The following is a 6276-nucleotide window of genomic DNA, read 5'->3' as shown; positions in this document are numbered from 1 at the left end:
TGCTAAAAAAATAAGAGCTTGAAAGTCTCCAATTTGGCTCACCCCATTAGAAGACATATAGAAAATGGTTCCTGATTCAGAACAGGTGCCTGTGCCTAGAGGAGCTAAGATTGAGTGGCCTTGAGCCCATTCCCTCTCCCCAAGGTCTGCTACTTCCAAAGAGGCCCCAGCTGACTGAGGGGAAAAGGACTGACTATGGCAGAAGCCACAACAACCCAGGCTGGCATAGGGGGACAGGCCAGCTAGCTGGGAACTCTCTTCCGTGCTTTTTCAACACCGAACCCAGGGGCTCTGCAGAACTGACACATTGGCATGGAGGGAAGAGAAGTTCATCAGGAACTGGCACTTCTGGAAGGGAAGTGCAGGAGCTCTGAGGTGGCCAGTGGAGCCCTGCATGTGCTGATATCCGCCCTCTCAAATTGATCTTCATCCAGGGAGGGTGCCTTTAATATCAACCATTAACAAACGGGGGAAAGGATTTGAGATACCCCAAGTAAGATTCAGGTAGGAAAAGTTACTTCTGCTATTTAGTCTGAGTGTCAAGGTTAGAGAGCACTGGCAGGAAGAGTCAGGGTCCAAACAGGGTCTTGAAACACAACCTTCAACCCCTAGTAGGGCAGAGGAGAAGGGCAGTTGCCAGGCTTTGAAGAGGACTAGCCTGGGCCTGCACAGTGTACCCGCGCCACATTGAGCCATTGCTCCACCACCACAGCCTTGTCCTGGGCTGCCATGTGTAGAGCCAGGTGCTGATGATGCAAGTAGCTACAAGATAGAACTGGTTGAGGTTGGCACAGACGGTGGATGCCATGTGTTGTTCATCTTACTTGCTCCCCCTGGACCAGGTGGAGCCCAGGCACTGGCGGGAAGGAGCTTGGACACCTCCTGGGGCACAGGGAGAGTGTTAGCTGACCCTGCCACACTCCAGCTCTTGAGTCTACATATAGCCACAGTCCTAGGTGGCACCGCCACACAAATTTGAGCACAGCGATGTGAGGCTTTGTCTGGCAAATGGAGGGGCCCGGGACTGTGATATCTGTCCAGTGAGGCCACAAGGGCATCTTGATTCAGGACCCAGCATGGGTAGTAACGTGGTGAGATCATCAAGTGCAGCCAGTCTGCACTAACTCTAAGTTCCCAGAGGGGCCTGGCTCTCCTCCTATCAAGGGGCAACTTTCTCCTCTCTGGGATGACACTGCATTCAGATGCACATTTCCATGGAGCAGCTCAACCTGGTGGTTATTTCCTTTTTTTTTTTTCAAAGATTTATTTATTGATGCGTACAAGAACTGGGGTACAGGCCAGAAGTGTGGGGGGTGAGAGGTTTCACCAGAGAAGGATTGGGGAACAGAACAGGCAGATTGAAACACACTGTTGAGGGGAGCAGCTGGAGAGTCAAGAGAGGTCTGCTGAGCTATTGGGTTGCTCCCTGGCTGGGTATCAAACTCGTGCTGCAGTGGCTGCGGGACAGCTTCATAAGTTGCGTCTTAACCTCTTGCGCCCCTGGTGGTTATTTCTTTTTCTACCCAATAGTTAAGCACACATCAGGGATGCCGTGAGTGCTGAGGCTGCTGACACTCCAGGAAAGATGGGGGGAGACCCAGGGACCTGGCCGCACACACAGAGCTGACCTCCCCCACCACACGGGCTGTGCTGCACCAGACCTGTATCTGTTCTGACACATTAATCTGTAAAATTCTGCAGCACTTCTATCAGTGTCCATCTGCCCTGTACTCATGAAGAAGGGAAAGTTTTGCGATTTAAGGAAATGGCCCAGGTCACGTGGTTGGTAAGTGATAGAGCAGGAACAGCCAATGAGAAGAAAGAAGTGCAGACCAAGAGGGCTGCTAGTGCACCCAATGATACACAGGTGTTCTCTGAGCCACATCCCAAGACCCTTGCTACTCACCACATACTTTATCGTCAGCTGTTGAGCGATTAGCCTATGACGGAAAGTTGTGATGCCCCGTTTGGCTGGGCCACAGGCCCTGTTAGTGCACTGGGTGATGGGGATGCAGAAGGTATTTCTGTTAGTGCAGGCTGGGATCAAGGACTCCACCACCTTCTCCGTAGTTCCTGCCTGGAGCTTCTCCATTGTGCAGACCACACCCAGGCATGTGTCTGTCTCATGTCCACCCTAGATGGACATGGAGGGTCATAGTCAGAGACCTCACCAAAACCACCATGAGGTCAGAGTCAGAATCTCAAAATACAAATGTCCAGCACCTGGACGAGAAGGAGCATTAGGATAGAGTCTAAAAAGCACTAGCCTTAGAAGTGACAAGAGCTCTAATGTTGAAAGATCCATCTGTGTTCTCCTGAGCAGTATTCAGCTCAACAACCTGAGCCGAACTTCCAAGCCTTAACCACCTTCACATTTGTTTGTGGTTGGATTGAAAATAGTTCCATTTTCATTTATTTGTAATCTCTGAGACACAGAAGTAACTCTCTGTGTGAATAACACATGAACAACATCATCCATGTGGTCATCAACAAGTGTTCCCACCATACATAAAGAATGGGTCAGAAGTGACATGCTGCTCCTGCTCATGCAGGTTAGTCCTGAGAACTGTCACAGCATGACCTTCCCTCCAAGCTGCCTGAGGGCTGTCACTGTGGACATACAGGGCTAGGCTCCAGGACACTTATTCCATGGTGGACTCGGGGCAGGGGCCATATTTGAGTGTGGGCTCCAGGCTCACACTGGGGTGCCTGGGTGTGAAGGTGCCATGAGGCTGACACTGCACCAGAACATCTTGGGATTCCTAGGGAATATTCTGTTCAATAGGAAGGCCTTCTCAACCTTACCCATCATCATCTTTGATTTATCATTTATATAAAATGTAGGATGTGTTTATATTATGTGTACGGTTTTCGTACAACTTGTCAACTCACAGACAAGACAGGTCACTGTCCCCTGTCCAGGGAAATGGAGTAGCTGAACCAGCCATCGGCTCATCAGTGCAGCCCTGGGAGCAACATTACAGTGACAGAGCTCCAAGTCTCACCACTAATAGGGGCTTCCCCATTTCTAATAGGGTCCATTAGGGGACACTTAACTGTCCCCCACAATACTGATGAAGGACCCCAGACTTGTGCCATGTCAAGGTCCAACAGCAGTAAAATTCTGTTCCCCTGTGCTATTTATAGAATGTCATGAAATGAGTAAGGCACTTCACAGCTCCTGATTTCACAGGTCTCAGTGATCTGTCCAATTTTGAAAGTCTGTAAGATGTTGGAAAAACTTATGCATAATATAAAAACACTCCACTTTTTAAAAAAAAGATTTATTTATTCATACATACAAGAACCTGGGTACAGGTCAGATGTGTGAAAGGGTGAGAGGATTCACCAGAGACAAAGCGGAGAACAGAACAGGAAGACTGACTGAAATACACTGCTGAGAGGAGCAGCAGGCAAGACAGGAGAGGTCTGCTGTGCCATGTGTGTTTCTCGCTGGCCCCCCAGGATTGAACTCACACTGCAGAGGCTGCGGACACTTTCACAGCACTGCGCTCAACCGCTTGTGCCACAATGGGAGGCCCAACACTCCACTTTTTGTATAAAATGATCATTAAGGGTGATGATGGAGAAGGCTTGGAGAAGTTCCCTTATTGAACTCATTATTCTACAAGGAATACTGAGATGGGCAGTTAAATAATAAAAATACTCATAGATGGTAACAACATACACATTTCTCCTCTACTTCTCCAGCAATTATATGAAAATTTATTTGTCTCTATCATATCACTGGTGGTGAGGAGTCGATATCCTGACTCCTTTGCATGTGAATCTGTGGGATGTTCATGTGGGAAAACCCTGGAGGCGCACAGTGGCCATAACTGAGTGTGAATGTGGGTGCCAGTCTGGCCACCCAAGACTCCGGAGGGGAGGCCCCTGTTCTTCTGCTCTCATACTGCCCAGCACTGGGTAGTGTATTGGTGCTGGGACAAGGCTCTTATGTAGGGGACTTGGGTTGAATTTTGGCCATTTGATTGATGATCATCTGGGTGGAGGTCTACATAGATACTGCCAGGAGACATATGAGGTAGTATTGTGGGCTGCTGCAGTGCCACAGGGACTCACCCATGGGGCACCATTTTACCCAGTACAGACACAGAGGAGCAGCTGCAGAGACATCCTGCCAGGAAGACATGAGAAACATTACGACTCAGGATTAATACGTTAATGTGCTATTCCCAGAAGTCACTTTCTATTCCTGCCGTTCATGAGTTGAGTATTAACATGGCTGACTCACCAGGCTTTCACCAATGACATCCTGCGCTTTCTATCCAGAATTCTCCTCAACATTTCCTTCTCCCAAAACACGCACGCACTCACATACACTCACACACACATTCATACAATGAGGAAAAAGGAGTGTGGGATGCTCAGAAAGGATCACAAGTGTATTTTTAATAACTGGGTAGCCTGTGACTGTTACCTTTGGTTGCCTCCTGTGAAGTGGCCAGAGAGAGTGTCCAGGATGACTGAGCAATGGGAAGCATCAGCAAGGCTCACACTCTGGGTTTTCCTAAATCTAGAGCCTCTGAGATTCAGTTGCTAACAGGAAATCAACTTTTTCCACTGGCTGTGTCTAGTCAACTGAGCTGGTCCAACACTGTCGCTAGGTTGTGGTTGCCTTGCTGGCAGAGTTTTAAGTTTTGATATCCATCACCAGGAAGCAACTTCGCTTGTTCAAGGATCCATTACTTATTGGCTTCTTTCAATCTCACCCTCCATAAAGTCAGATCTATGCTATTGCCTTCCCTGGCACATCCTAAGTGTACACACTGATCCAACACATGCCTCATCTCAGGTATCTGGGTAAATGATGATGGTCCTAACATGAGGAGTCTCATCTGAATGCAGACCTCCTTTCCTTATGTGCTGTGTCCTGAGAATATCATGGATCCTCTCAGGAACCCCCTGTCTCTGACTCTGCACAGGGGCAGAATCACCTCTTGGGATCATCTCATCTGTTCTGTGTCTGATAATCTCTCAACACCCATGGTCTGGTGGACACAGAAGGGAGGGACACATGGTGGAGCAGTTGTGAAACAGGAGTGGGTTCCAGCCTGGTCACATTGTAACTTTCACTTCTCAGCTCCCTCATTGCAATGTCTCTTCCCTGAAGAAGTTGAAACTAATATTAATTTAGATATTGCTATTTGCTGGCATAAAGAGTAGAAACATTCCCATTCAAATGAGAATGAGCCACAAGTGCTTCATCTTGACCCCTGATGAGGGCAGAATCCACAGTGTTTCCAGTGATCCCCATGCAGAGCTACTCGCAGCCACGACCTCGCGAGTTGGATCTCCGGCCAGCCAGGGAGCTGATCCACATGGCATAGCAGAACTCTCCTGACTTGCCCCTATGCTTCTGCTCTCACATAGCCTAGCCCTGGGCAGTGTTGGTGTGCTCGGAAAACTGGCCATTTCCTAGGGGACTGGGGTTGAAGTTTGGCCACTTTGGCCAGTTGATCGATGATCACCTTGGTGAAGACTGACACTTCTGTGTAGACACATGAGGAGGTATCTGGGGCTGCCCAAGTTCCACAGGGGGCACACCCATAGGACACCATTTCACCCAGTTCAGACACAGAGGAGCAGCTGCACAGACATCCTGTCAGGAGGACCTGAGAATCTCTAGGAATCGGTATTAACAGACCCACTGGAATGGGTCTGTTTCCAACAGTCACTTTCTCATTCTGCAAGTCATATGCTGGGTAGGAACATGGCTGACCCACCAGGTTCTCATCCATGACAACCTGTGCCTTCTACCAGAATGTACACAATAATGGATAACCTTAGGGACTGTTTCTCAGAGGAAAGTGTCATTTTATTGCATATAGATTAAAGAATAGGAAAATTTAATGTTGTGAGAGCATGAAAATCTGGGGGAGTCCATAATTAATTGATTTAAGGCTTAGGGCCAGCCTACTGCCATAAGGGATTCAAAATGGCAGTCTTCAGTGCTAGGAGCCTTTCCATGTATTGTCCTACAAACTGGGATTAGAAGACCAATTTTTCCAATGATGTTAAGGTGATTATACCAAATAAGTACTGCCAATCAGTGCCACAAAATCATTCATTAGTGCCTATACACTCATCTCAGGATTCGAAGGACTATTAAGATTCTCATACACTGACATTTTCAGGAAATGAATGGAGGACATTCCGGCAGGGCACCGGCACCTGTGCTTGAGTGACTTTGATGATTAAAGCACATTGCTGATGAGGCCAGGGTCGTGGCTCACTCCCTGCATGGCTCAATTG

This window comes from Talpa occidentalis, unplaced genomic scaffold (assembly GCF_014898055.3).
Source record: "Talpa occidentalis isolate TD23 unplaced genomic scaffold, MPIMG_talOcc4v2.1 talOcc4.16, whole genome shotgun sequence".
In the NCBI taxonomy this organism is placed as follows: domain Eukaryota; kingdom Metazoa; phylum Chordata; class Mammalia; order Eulipotyphla; family Talpidae; genus Talpa; species Talpa occidentalis.
The sequence above is the reverse complement of the archived record's forward strand: the minus strand, read 5'-3'. Positions refer to the sequence as shown.